The 15,656-nt window shown below is 37.7% G+C and overlaps 1 protein-coding gene across 10 annotated transcripts in view; it reads left to right on the forward strand.

Moving 5' to 3' along the window:
* The window catches only part of CASK (calcium/calmodulin dependent serine protein kinase), a 247,868-nt gene that overhangs the window by 140,028 nt on the left and 92,184 nt on the right, over positions 1-15,656 (forward strand). The gene's annotated exons all lie outside the window — the stretch shown is intronic.

Below are 15,656 nucleotides of genomic sequence, written 5' to 3' on the forward strand. Positions count from 1 at the left end.
ATGGTTGTTGGATGGGAAATGTTTACATGTTAACATTCCATAAATTATAGAATCTATGAAATTGTTCATATCACTAAATTGAGGTATCTGCAGTCTTTATTGTAGGCAGAAGTTTTATAGTTCTACAATGGCAGTAAAATTTGGTTGTGATGTGAAATCGTTGCCTAAAATCTCATGCAAGTCAATCAATACAATGCCACTGTGACAATAGTTCTGCTGTAATTTATGAATTACAGATTACTTATAGTATCAGATATTTTTTCTTCCAAACTGCACCCATTAAAAGTGTAAAGTGTTTTACAATAGTGTGATGATGATGGTAAGAAATATGCTTTTATCACTCGGACACAGGATAGACTAATAGCAACCAATGAAATGTTTGCTATCTATATGTTACATCATATTGGGTTTATTTGCACCATATTATTAAATATATTGGTATCACAATGAGTAATGTTTTGTTCAGATTAATGCTATTCAGTGTGTAACTAACTTTTAAATATATAACCTTTTGTCATCAGAATACTGGAGATGGTTCTACCGATTCGTTTTTATGCTGGTTTTTATTTATTCACCCCCCCTCCTCCAGATTCAATGCTGGAGACTGACACCTACACATAGTGAGGAAAGCTATTTTGTTGACTGAACCGGTATGACAATTAAGTAAATTCATGACTAGTACAGAAGACAATGGTTCCTAATGGACTCCTTGATATGATTGGTTCGTAGTGAATTTGAGGTTTCATTCTCATGAATATTCGTTCAGCCTACAAATTGAATGTTTGAATTTTGTTTTATATAGAGGTTAATTTGCCACTCACAAGACAGGACCCTCACGTCATTACTGTACTGGAGGACCCTGTGTACCAGTCTGTGGCTTGCTGCTTGCCTGCATTGCTCTCTTCACATCTTGACACTGCACTTGTCAACATACAGCCCTGTCGTCACTTATATAATCACACAGGTCATCATGCTCCTCTCCTGCTGCTATGAATAGTCTGATGATCTAACTGGTTATAGGTTGTTCTATTCCTACCTTCTTCAAAACTGAGGACACCAATGACAAGCAGTAGTTAGAGATTAAATACAGACCCTAAAAAAAACACACCTAAAAAACTATCCAAAATAGTAGCTGCCAGCCAAGTTCTAAGATTGAGAATAGTGAAGGGTATGTAGAGGGCATCACTTGATATTGGGCTGCTTATTTATCCCACACACTTGCTTTATTTCAGCCTGTAGTTTATGGGGCGGGGGGACGTTACAATTTCAAGATGTACAGCTCAAAAACAGTAGCATTTGTGGCAGGTTTAGGTAGTGTAAGAAGTATGTATAACTATGGTAGTTGCAAGTGACATATATTATTAATACATCTTCTATGAGTAGAATGAGGGGACATGTCTTATGACGTATCAATTTTGTGTTCATATTTTTATTCCATGGGTATTTTTACACTTAGTAATGTACATACCAATGTCAAAAGTGATTTATATGATTTTTTTTTTTTAAAAAAGGCACCCCACTGGAAATGTAGGATGACATGTGGTTACCAGATACTCCTAAACTCCCATAAAAATAAAGCCCTTTTCTAGCTAGGGAAAACTAGGGAAAGCCTCACAAATGAGCCATATCCTTCCCATTGAATTTCATGAAAAATATCTCCTCCCACAAAATCTAATTTTTGTATATAGGTGCTGGTTAAGGTGGTTTCACGCACAAAGCGCAGACCAATCCACTAACGCTTATCAGTACATGCAAAACTTTTAACTTTTTTTATAGAGTTCTTTTACAACAGAGAAATGACAACTATAGCACATTCTAGAATGTTGTCATGTACAAAACTTGGGTACGCCACTTGTTTCTATTCTGTAAGGCAAAAATATGATTACAAAATCTTAATGCTAATGACCATGAAAATATGTTTTAATGTAGCCTTATAAACGTAAAATGTTTTGCCATGTTCATTACCTGTTTATACACCTAAATCATAGTTTCCAAAGTGTGTCTAATATACCTTTCGGCCTCTGTTAATTTACATGAGCGTCGCATAACATGGTCTCTGCCCACTTGTCATTCAGTTATCTTGAGAACATGTGCCATCGCACTTGTAGGATGAGCTCCTCTGCTGCAGCTCTGTTATTCCACTAGTTCTTCAGCCACATGCTGCCCAGCTTATTCACAATGTGCTTGAAGAGCATCATCAGAGCTCGAATGCAAAGGCATTTGGTTAGCAGCGCCAGCTTCCCTTGCTCGAGGTAACCAAATCCCTAGAATACAACGGTGGGCAAAGTCTATTTTTAATGTGACACCCAGATATTTAAAGTACCCATTTTTATATTGTAGATTTATTTACTGTAATGCAAATTGAAATGTCAGCTTCAGGGTACTAGATTTAGATGAAGCTCTAGGTACATTATTTAGTTTGCGGCGGCACCACAGCTACTAAGCATTTGGGGTCATCTATATTAGAGGAACAAGTGTTTTTATTCAAATAAAATTGAAGTTTCTGAATATACTACAACATTGCTAGGAGCAATACTGCTGCCAAATACTGATGGAGCTAGATTGATTTTGGTCTTCTAGGCTCGTCTTAAAAACATTTATCCATTAACACATGCCAGCCATGCAATTTACTCCAAACTTTCACTGCTGCTATAGCAGGTTTGGCGTCAATCATTCCTGAGCCAAGTCATGTGATCATCCAGTGGGGAGGAGACAGTGCAACAAATTGTAGAAGGTGAATATTTGCTGTGCATGCAGGTTACCTAGAATTGGCTCACAATGTCAACACTGAATACAGGCAAAGAGGAAGAAAACAATAGTTTTATGTTGAAGTATGTTGGTTTTGAAACTTTTGTTATGTATAAACCATTTAGTGGTAATGCTTGAGCAATTATGTATTTTATATAAATAAAATGTAACATTTTCATTATTAGTGTAGTTTCATTTGAAACTAATTGATTAAAAGTTCCTTTGCACTTTCAACCTCTATACACTAAATTAATATTTCATTATTTTTTTTATTTTATTTTTTAAATAATAGCACAGAGTACATAAAGGTGATTGCTGTTGGCAGTTTAAAGTAGTCGCTGGTGAGTGCTTTGTAATTTTGGTCACAATCTTAAGTTAGGCATGCGAGAGAAATCAGTATTTTGTACACTCAAGCATATTGGTCACATTCCAGGAAACGTTTTCTGAATACAGATGTCAACCATTTTACTAGTTATGTTTCCCCTGGGTAGAACAATATATTTCTTTGTTTACTGGGGTCCAGTCTGGGATACAAGGTTTGTCTCTTATGCGTTACTCTCTTTTTAATTGTAAAGCAATTGTGTTGCCTGTTTAGTATGTGTGAAATAGACTAATAAATAAGGTCCTCTATCTGCTGTTTTACGGGATTTATTTTCAAAACTCTCTTACTGGTGTAATGGTGAGTGGCTGTTATTTTTATATAGGAGTAATCCTAGGGAGCTCTATGAGACAGACAGCAATATACAGAGATGCACTCTGCTGTAATACAATTTTACAAATATGCTTAAATCCTAGTTTGATATTATTTTCTTGCAATGTTTTAATGTAATACTTTTACTTGCAGGTCTGGAAAATTTTGATTTCTTAGTTTTGTTGTTTGTTTTTTGGTGTATTTTATTGAGGGTGTTTGTCTTTAACTTGATGATTTCCCTTTTTATTTCTAGACATTTGGCATGTTGATGAACTATTTGGTGAATTAGGTCAATAAAACCTCTGAACATGTTGTCATTAGTGACAAATATAAATATATATGTGTGTGTGTGTGTATATATGTATATATATATATATATATATATATATATATATATATATATATATGTGTGTGTATGTACATATGTGTGTATGTATGCATGTGCGTGTATATATATATATATATATATATATATATATATATATATATATATATATATGTGTGTGTGTATATATGTGTGTGTGTATGTATATATATATATATATATATATATATATATATAATAATATATGTGTGTGTGCTTGTTTTGCTATTTAATTATTACATTATTTGTGGGGGCTTTTTTTTGCTTCATAATTTACCTGCTTGTGGGGCTTTTTGCACTCTAAGTTGCTTTTAATATTTTGTGCTATAATATCGTTCTAACTTTATATACTGTATATTGGGCGAAAAAAAACACTTTCCATAATTCTGTTCTAGGTTACAAATCAAACCGTTACTGCAACCCCAGATATTTGCTGCAAAGTTTAATCAACTCCTTCTCCCAATTAAGGAGTTGTTTGGTGATGTCACACTTGTAGCACCACTGAACGCTGGCGAGGATATATATGGAAGCATACTGAGAGCAGTTGATTATTAGTCACTTCTCAGCATGCATCTTCATAGCATAAACCTCCAAAATATAGTCCTGACTGACCACAACAGCAGAACCTCCTCCCAGTGTCTGAATGTCACATTCTTGCAGGTCCTGGCGTTATTCAAGACCTGTGTGTTTTAGCTCGTAGCCCTGAATTACTACAGAACATGTAGAGAGATAATATGAACATGAATTTCATCATTGTTAAATTGCTGTGATAGACAGATAAGATTACTCTGTGCAACAATTGACTGGCAGTTTGTTATTGCTGTAACAAATGTAGGCAGTATATGTCTGGCAATGGTAGGATTCAGTACAGCCTTTAGCTGGTACTTTGTGAGTGGCTGTGCAATGTTTTGCTTGCAATTTGGGCTGTGTCTGTGAAGGTATGTTATGCTGTCCCATACATGTATGCACCCTTTAATAGGATATAAAAAATAAATACATGCACACTCAATATTTTGCATAGCCTGCCCACTTAAAAAAAACAAACAAAAAAAAATCCATGCTTTCCGCATGACCCTTATTTTTCTTTGCCCAGGATTAATCACTGCCAAACTTTTGCTACTGGAAAAATTCCGGTCATGAGTTTAAATAAACTTGTTGTCTTTTTAATGTTTTTTTTTTTGTTTTTTTTTTATATATAAAAAAAAAAAGGTTTAGCATGAAATTATAGCCCTTCTTTAGTGTAATGTGTGTATATGTATGTGCCTTGCATTTCTGAGCTTGTGCATTCTGTTGATAATTCAGTCCGTTAAATCCTGGTTTACTTTGATGGAAGTCTGGGCTGTTTTGTTCCGTAACAGATAGTAAAAAAGTTTATTTGATTGAAAATGGGCCTGTACAGACCAGCCACCACGTACATTGTTCTATATTAATAAACTCACACAATGGCACTGAAGTGCATGATCCCTAACTTTACTTTTCTAACACATCATATGAAATATGCAGTTTGACCGTTTATAAATGGTAGGCTGTATTAAAAATGCAAAGCTGAGCATATTTCATATTACAACTTACATATATCACATATCTGGCAATGAAAGTATGCAGGGCCTGATCAACCACTAGGCTGACCAGGCTGCAGCCTGGGGCGCTGGGTCCCGGGGGGCGCGGCGCTGCGGGTATTTATTTTTTTCATTCTTTTTTTTTTTTCTTCATTCATTTTTTTTTTTCGGGGTGGGGGAGGGCTCGACGATCAAAAGCATTGGTGGTCAGTGGTTAGCAACACACAGCCAATCGCCAGGCTGCCTGTTGCTGTGCAGCAGACAGGAAGCAGGACGTCTTCACTTCCTATCTGCTGATCTGAGGAGAGCAACGCTGGCACAACTACAGATAAGTAAAGGGGGGGAACTGCCCTGCATATCTATAGGGAGGGGGGGGGAACTGCCCTGCATATCTATAGGGAGGGGGGGGAAACTGCCCTGCATATCTATAGGGAGGGGGGGGGGGGGGGAACTGCCCTGCATATCTATAGGGAGGGGGGGGGGAACTGCCCTGCATATCTATAGGGAGGGGGAACTGCCCTGCATATCTATAGGGAGGGGGAACTGCCCTGCATATCTATAGGGAGGGGGGGAACTGCCTTGCATATCTATAGGGAGGGGGGGGAACTGCCCTGCATATCTATAGGGAGGGGGGGGGAACTGCCCTGCATATCTATAGGGAGGGGGGGGAACTGCCCTGCATATCTATAGGGAGGGGGGGGAACTGCCCTGCATATCTATAGGGAGGGGGGGAACTGCCCTGCATATCTATAGGGAGGGCGGGGGAACTGCCCTGCATATCTATAGGGAGGGGGGGAACTGCCCTGCATATCTATAGGGAGGGAGAGGGGGGACTGTCATGCATATGTATAGGGAGGGAGAGGGGGACTGTCATACAAATCTATAGTGTGGGAGGGGGGGGTCTGCCATGAAAATCTATAGGGAGGGAGAGAGGTTGATATGTATGAAGGAGGGCAGAGGAGGGGGGCTGATATATGTGACTGGGGGAGTTTTGATGTGACGGGGGGGGGGGAAAGCTACAGAGTGGAGGTAAGGAAAATAGCTGCAAGGGGGATGGATGCAGGGTGGGAGGTAAAGAAAATGGCTGCAGCAGGGGTTAAGGAAAATGGCTGTGGGGGGGGGGGGGTTGTGGTTAAGGAAAATGGCTGCAGGGGGTATTTAAAAAATAGAGCAGCTTTGGGGGGCAGAATCTCATGATTGTGTGGTGGTCACATGGGTGGTCTCAGCAATCGCTAGAATACTAAATATTAGTGAGATGGGGCTGGTAGAGGTTTGTATTTGATTGACAACAAATATTCAGATATTGCTTATATATGCCTGTCCAATGGGGTACTTTTAGCTGGCCATAATGGAGTGTTTTGTTTTAACTAAAGGGCCTAATCATTCAGGGTCTGCATTAGAATACATTTTTGCATTTTCAAAACAGGACGCCAACTTTCCAGAAGCCAGCGAGAGGATAACAAAGTTGCAAGAGAGAAGAGCAAGAACAGGTAAGAGACAATGGCACAATCTGTCTAAATTTGAATGCTGGAGAATACACCTGAACATTCATATTCAGGAGTGTTCCTATACACCTAAATATATTCGGAGGAGGGGAGGGGGGGGAGGGGCGCTGCGGCCATATTAGCCTAGGGCGGCCAGAACCCTTAATCAGGTCCTGAAAGTATGGTTACCTACTTCCTTAAGTTCATCTTATTTGTTATTGGCTGAGGGAACTTGATAACCACCAATAGCATGAGATAATTTTATTAATGCTAAGTAACCAGAATCATATGAATGGTTTGTTTTTCCCCCGTAGTTGACATCTGTCCCATGGTTTGAACTGCAAAATATTACTCTTGTAATAATTTTTAACTCAAAATTTTATTGTATAATAGAGTATGAATGACATAAACATAAAACAAATACAGAACTGGTAGTTGCTCAAATCAATTTATAGGCTATAACAGGTGCATGAAAGGGTTGGGTTATCCTAAAAGGAAAAAACAGAGACAAATTCCCCCAGCACACTGCTATAGCCAGCAACAGATCTGCTATTTCTACTGTAGATAAAAATGCAAAAGTCTCAGTTGCACACATTTGCAAATATATGTTGAAGCGTGGTGGGTGGCTTCAACATACATTTGCAAATGTGTGCAACTGAGACTTTTGCATTTTTATCTACAGTAGAAATAGCAGATCTGTTGCTGGCTATAGCAGTGTGCTGGGGGAATTTGTCTATAAACCTAAAACAACAAGCATTTTGATTGAAATAATCACAGAGCAGAGTAGATATCCAGCAATGTCACTCACAAAACAGTAAAATGTATTGCAATATAACAAGATAGAAATGGGTGAGGGGCGGAAGGAAAAGGAAGTGGGCATTGAAGGAGGTGAAGGGTAGGCAAGGGGGGGGTGGAGATGGCCGTCTCATGGGGTATACTAAGAAAAGCATGTTCACCTTCAGAAGGGAGCGCTATCAGGTCTGCATGGGAGTACTTTGATGTAGTAAGGGGGTCGATGTTATCTGGAATTGTGTAGGGGGAGATTATTTGGAGGAAGAGAAAACTGCGGGGGTCCTAGGCATAAAGCCAGGGGGCCCAAATATGATGAAATTTGTCTTCTTTGTCTCTCAGTAGCGACGTGATTTTTTCCATGTTGGCAATGAACCATATATATGATCTAAGAGAAGAGAAGAGGTCCGCCGGTTTCCAAAATTTAGATAATCGGGCATCTAGCGGCTGCACTCTTGTAATAATTTAACGTCAATGGACAGTGATGTTAACCTCAAAAATTGTTATATTGGTTATTTTCCATATTGTTCACCTATTTAATGGTGTAGTTTGTATGTATTGTATTTTTTAAGTTTTGAACATAAGAATGAACACTTGTACATTAAAACTCAATGTAATCATCTGTTCACACCTTTGCAATGCATATGTTATCCTATATTTATAAAGTGTTGATATATAGCGCAGCGCTACGCATTGATGAGCTCTAATACCAACAAATTACATACAATGGCACAAAATGTACTGATAAAGATGGCCCTGCCCATGACTGTCCTTCACCATTTATTTTGATTGAAACTCCTTTCTTCTTCTGGTTCAGGAGAAGGCTTTTACATTTGGGTCGCATGGGAACAGATGTGGTCATACACCAACTTGGAGTAACTGTGTGCCCAGTATATTTGCTTGGCATCATGCTCACAACCTGGACAGTTGTTACTCGTGTTTGCAGAAATTATGGCTGCAGCTGCTGCCACTAAAGTGGACACGTAGACCACCAAACGAGGAACAGATATGACAACTGCGATGACAGTTGAACTCTGTGAGACCTGCAGCTGAACCAAGATGGTATTCCAGCAGATCATCTAAATAACCCTGTCCTTGATGTGGTGACTCTCCTATGTACTACTCTGAAACTTGGCAGTGGGTAATTGCAAACTGTTTTATATTTGCAAGGAAATGATTATGTGGAAGTTAGGCACAGAGCACCATGCGGATGCCAACTCATAAGTAATATATTTCAAGTTGTAAAAAAAATTCAAATTGTACCCTGTTCTGACTGGAGTCAACTATGATGCTCTTTTTCAAAGTAGGAAATAATCTGTGTTTTATAAGTGAAAAGTAAAAATTATTGTATGACTAACAAGATTATTTGGTCGATTTAGGTATGTTGTAGGCTGAAAATTTGCACAAGTCTGATATATTTGTCATTATGTACTCAACTTTTTTCACATCACCCCAACAAATAACGATCACTTAATTCTTTCACTTGATTCAGTTTCTAAATTGCACTAGAAAAATTACAGTACCTCATTGGTTGCTGAGGGTTACCGCATTTTGTCCTGTTCTCCAATATTCATAATTGTCCCTAATGTGAGGAATGTTGAAAGAATGGGCTAGTTCCCCAATCACATGGCTTTCTGAAGTTTCATTGCTGCTGTATATACGGTTCAAAGCTGTGTGAGTAGCCTGGTATACTTGATACACTGCTGGATCAATCCTTAAAATAAGTTCATACAAATATTTTTGTCTCAATTTATAATGTCTAATGATGAGATTACTTGCAAACATTCTTAACTATCTCACTTTAAACTGTTCCTTTACACTTGAGTGAGATATAACATTATCAATTGAGAACTACAATGTTTACAAAATATAAAAAAGTAATCTTATTCTTGGCAGGCTGTTCAGTATTATTATAGTTAACGGTGGGGATTATGTATTATCTTTTAAAACCTAATCGATAGGACTGCTGAACTTTCCAGGTATGGAAGTGTCTTGTTTTGTATCCCTGTTTAAGGTGTGGACGCGGCACACATTAAAATAAGTTATAGTTTATGAATGTGAGACAAGATACAGTGGGAAAGAAAATCATGGGAATTCAAATTAAAGAATTTAACGCGCTTGCATTAGCACTTAATTGAAGAGTGGGTTCCATCTTTTATCAAAGGCCATTGTTCACACTAGTTACTTATAATCTATAGCCTGGCAAAGACTCCCTATCTCTCTGCTTCCATTTCTCTGTGTGAAAGAGGAAAGATAACTAGTTTTCTTGCCAATCTGCTCTTCTGCACACACTGGCATTTCCGTTTTATAGAATGTATTTCTTTTATTTCTGCATAAATGCACCACATAGTTTCAATTCCTTATGAAAAAAGCCTGAAGAAGTAATTTTTTGTCCTGAAAGCTTGTAACATGTACGACCGTGTTGGGCAACCTGGTAGACTCGGGGAGTGCGTGATACAGCCCTCTTACCTTCTAAATGGCCGCACATAATCTTTCATCTCAGTAATAATGTAAAGCAGTACATTAACACCTATCTGTAATAACATATCAGCAGGCATTTTAAACAAGTGTTACAAGCTATAACAAACAAATCTGACAATAAAGCAGGGAAGTGCTGGTACCGCAGGTGAAGGCTGGCAGGGCCACCTGTTGACCATCACTATAACCATAAAATGTGTAATGTATCTACAACTTTTGTTGTTTTGCCCTTCTAAGCTCAGATTGCATTTTTACCGAAATGAAACATGTGACTTGATATATGGACTGTTTTTTTCTAAGAAATATCAAGCAACAACTAATTTCATGATCATATGTAGGTGTTCTGGTAATCAAAAGTAGAATTTACTGTGACCGGATAGGCTTACTTCGCCACCCAGTCTGTAGGGGAAAACGTGTAATGTAGGGATGTCCTTCCTACATAGTATATTGTGATTTCCTTCTCATCATCAGTAACCGAATGTTACTGACCACTCCTACTGGTGTCACCTTGCCACCAGACACTCGCTGACTGCAAATGCCAACTGCACACTAGTTCTAGGAGAACTCAACTGCCACCACTGGATTCCATTGCTGCGTCCAGAATTGCGGACTTCAGGGGGAGCTGGTATAGCTGCTGTAATGCCTATTTGCTTTGGGCTGGCTGGTATGTCCTGACTGTTTACTATAGAACAGTGTTGCTGGGCACAGCGTTGATAGAGATGCTAGGTTCAACACAGGAAAGCCAGGGAATGGATTAGAGTGTAAGCTCTTATCTTTTAGTCACAGGATACAGCAGGTAATAGCCGTCCTGACAAGGACTTTTACACACCAGTTTGTGGTACTGGTGATCATCCATACGTAAGGTGAAAAATGATACATTACATGGTCAAACAGAGCTCCCTTTTATACAGATTCTGACACCCATGTTGTCAGGGGGAAGACCAGGCCCCGAAACGTCTGATATCACATCAGATGATTTATCAGGATGTGATATTTCTCTAGATATGGAGTTGACGCAATTTAACTTGCAAAATTCACATAAATTTGTGATTTCCTAAAACTTGCTATTAGCATTATTCATGTAGTTTGTCTACATTTTTTAACAAGACAGGATACAAGTAAGTACCCCCTTCCTGGGCTTTCAGAAATCACAACCAGAGGTTGCAACTTCTGATTGGTATTTTGGTTCATGTCTTTCCTTCGCTGATATTTTAAAGTGGTAAAAGTTTCATGATTATATTTTATAGAAACAGACGTGCCCCAGGAAAAATGGCATTATTGAGCAGGCTTTAATACAAGTAAACAGTAAAAGAAGAATAACAAAAAGGCTTCAGTATGACTAAAGTACACTTATTGGTTCCCACTGATTTACTGCAAAAGTGGATTTTTAAAAAGCGTCTTAAGTTTTCTATTACTGCACCATAGAAAATGGAAAAAAATGTGGGACCTAGTCTACTAAATATTATTCTTAAAAATTCATCATCCATTTTCCTAATATTGATTTACAAAATACTCTGAGGCAAGCAAATGATATTAAACAATCTAGACAGGTATAATATTTAAACTTGGCTAATAGATAAGGTTCTATGTGTGTTCCTGGCCTTGGTATACCATCTAACCTTCTTTAAAGATCCTCTGAAGATGTAATTTACCACAAAAATAGGGCCTCCAAGTTGGGCGTGAAATTGTTTTTGAGAACATGCACAAATGTATCCATACACTTGTATTTTTTCAACATTAAATTGCATATATCTTAATATACAGTGTACAACTTTCAAATCTACAGTATAGAAAACATCTGGCTCAGTATCCTCTAACCCTCAAAGTTTTTTTGTTTGTTTTTTTTATCAATCCAAGACTAAAATTTAGTTTTTGATAGAATTAAGTGAGACAAGATACCAATAATTACTTGCACTCAACAATTCTGGCAATTCGGTGGTCGGAGTGAGAACCTATATCAATTAATTAGGGTTTTTGCCACAGCACCTCACCAACAATTATGCCACTTATTTGTAGTAGTCTCACTCCAGTATGGAGCCCTAGTTCCCCGGTTACTTGTCTAGCAGGTATGGAATTGTACCTCTGAGCAGTGTAGCACACTGTGCCAACAAGTTGTAATGGTTTTCTGCAGATTACATGAATTGGGGTGGGGGGACTAGATAAATGGATGAAAATCTAGTGCTGCACAGGTTGGTATATGCTGGGCACTGATGGGTGTAATGTGAACTATATAATATTTGCTGGCCATTGTCCTTAAAAGCTTTGTTACAGTCATTGCCGTGCGCAGATGCCACTCCTTTACATGGAAAAAAACATTTAATCACTAATGCACAGGTGTGTGTGTATATGTCTGTGTGTATGTATGTGTGTATATATGTGTGTGTGTATATGTGTGTGTATGTATATATATATATATATATATATATATATATATATATATATATATATATATATATATATATATATATATATATATATATATATATATATTTTACTACATTTTATGATGGTTGCCAGGGTAGGCACACGTCACTTTGCAAAAATATGAATCATTAATAGCAGCCAAGAGAAACCAAGGAAAATGGTCATTACCAAATTTCTTCTTATCGCCTGACAGTAATTTGATATAAAATGCACATGCTTTAATGGGATTGCTGCTTATAGGGATGTACAAAATCTAGAATATGGTATAGTTTTATTAACATCAATTTATTTATATTATGGTTTTAAACATATAGGGTAGGTGGGTATAGGGAAAAAAACGGGATGAGAGGGGGGCGGTACATGGTGGGGAGCAGACATAACATTGAATAGCAAACCATAAAACCTACACATAAATATATATCAGCGTTGTCCCCACGAGGGGGAAAACTAGGCAAAATATTAAAGATTCAGTTGGGAGCTTGGGGTAGATCGGTTGGATCAGGAGTTAGAGGATTATACGTTTCTAGGATGTGGATTAATTTGGAGCCCTCACCATCAGTTATAAATGTGTTCCATGATATCCACTTAAAAATTGGAGAGGATGGTGCCATAGAGTAGGGAACATCTAATGGTTCCATGCCAAAACTAAAATGCATGTTTGCAATGACTTTATGAAGGGTAGGAGGAGATGGCTGTTTCCAGAGTATGGTTTTGTTGTATGATGAATCCTAATTTGTTTTAGCAAACATCTAGTTTGGCCATATTCTATATTCAGACAATGAAATCCAAATTCTGATTTCTCTAACTTACCTCTGATGAAAATTTAAATTACAGATTACATTAATATTTTGATAAAATTGATGCTTAATTTTAAAATGCAAATAAAAGTTCAGATTTGTTTTTTGTTTACAAATTATCTTTTGCAAAATGTTTTGATCTTGTGCAGAATCCTAACAAATGAATTTGGTACGTTCCTACTCAATAATATATGCTTGCCCGAAGAGGGGGGTTTCAGAGAACGCTTGGAGGTTTGAAAACTAGAGGAAATCCATCTCCTATGACTGGAGGTTCGGTCTGTCACTGACCGCCGGCTTCTTGTGAACTGAGGGCAGGTTTATTTGTGAGTTATCCATCGCACAGTAGTTTTATGCAGTGGGTTACATCAGCCATTTGTATGATTGCGAAATTACTATTTAAACACAACATTAGGAGACTGCACACTGCTTAAAACATCCGATTCCAGTTCACTTCATTTGTACTAAACAGTCATCAGCATTTATGATACATTATCATTAAGAGATAATTTTAATGACTGAAAATTTAAGCAGGATGTTTTCCATTTATAAAGACATCTGAACCTTACTATATGGATATAAAGTATGTGGTATTTTTATTTGATCCCAGTGGTTGCGTTGCAGTTTATAAATGCTAACAGATGAGTTGTTTGTCCAACCAGCTTTGTTTGGCAACCGATGAACATTTATTTGTGTATAGTAAATAGACTGCCTGTAAGCTATTTTCCTTTTTTTGATACTACTTTAGTAAGAGTTTTCATTGTAGCAGGGTCTATTCCCATCCGTTCTTTATTGTGCTCATATTTTATTGATTTTATTTTACTAATTTCATTGATTTTTATTTGCATGTTTATGAATTTGAAGTTTATTAAATATCATGTGTACTTTGTGGAGATCTGTGCGATGTTGTGTTATTTTATTTATGTGAAATATTTTCTTACTTATTAGTATTATTTAAGTTTATCTTTTAGCGCTGTAACAAAATATTTTTCTGTTACCTAATCAGGAATGTTTGCAGCCTCCTTTTTTGCAGTTGCTTGTCCTTTTGTTATATTGAGTGTTTGATTTACTTTTTGGGTGCCTTTTTCAAAAGATTTCTGCTTTTTTATGTTTGTTTGAAGATGAGGATGGTAAATGATAATATGCTACCAAAGGAAAGCCCAGCATGATATAAAATTTACCTGTGCAGACTGCAGATTATTGTCATTGACAAATTACCAGAAAATTAAAATTGTCCTGGTCGTGAAGGGGCGAAAAACAGTCCTGTTATAAAGAGGTTAATTTAGTGACCAGTCTGTCAGAGTATTATTAATAGTGTGTTCATATATTTGGAATATCAGAAATCTAAACCATCAATATATGTATTGATTCTTTTACGTTTGATTAAATAATAACAAAATAGTATTAGCATATTACAGCCATGTGATTATTCGCTGACTTAGCCCTAGTTGATAGTTACCCTATATGGGGCTTAGTCTCCAGCCTGAGACTCTCTGCTGCTTATCCATGCAGATGAGTTGCTAAGGCAGTAGGTCTTATTACAATAACGCCAGCAGTAGGACTGTTTCTCCCATCCTATGATACCGCATACACAGCTCCCCGCACCAATAACTCTCCTCACTAATTTATCCACAGATCCTGCTCAGCGTTTGCGATTCAGATGTGCTACTCTCTCCGTCATCCTGCATCATACTTTATACCCTAGTCCCACAATTGACCACATTGAGGGTGTCATAAAGTCTCATGAGTGGTAGAGAAGAGCTGTCTTGATACCTACACACATATAGTGTGTGTGATCAGATGAACAGCGACTCTGGAGATCACGTTTGATTATTATCTTAGCTAACGCATCGTATTCACATGTCTGCATACACAAACAGGGGACTTGGCAAAAATATGTTAATGTACTAATTAAATATATTGCTATATATTAAGAAACCCTGCAGTTAATGACAACTTGACAGTTTCAAGTGACCCGGGATTACAGTATCTGAGCCAACACCCTGACTACATTTTGTAAGATCACTAGTAACAATATGCTGGCACAAGCACCAGGGGCTGGCTGGGCTGGGGAGCAGGGAAGGGAGAGCATCTGCCCCCAGGTTGGTCCCTACCTTGGCCTTGGTCACTGGGCCACATGCATTTTTTTCCTTTAAAATGTTCCTAGTTGGCTGCTGATTCGAGTCTCTTGGCTCACAGGCTAAAATTTTCCAGCCCCTCCCCTGATTAGCACCAAATGGTATGCACATATGGTTTATACAAAACACACTGGAAGTAGTTACATTCAGTGTCTAATACGGAGTTGTGCTTGTACCTCTAAACACA

This window comes from Mixophyes fleayi, chromosome 2 (assembly GCF_038048845.1).
Source record: "Mixophyes fleayi isolate aMixFle1 chromosome 2, aMixFle1.hap1, whole genome shotgun sequence".
NCBI classification, from domain to species: domain Eukaryota; kingdom Metazoa; phylum Chordata; class Amphibia; order Anura; family Limnodynastidae; genus Mixophyes; species Mixophyes fleayi.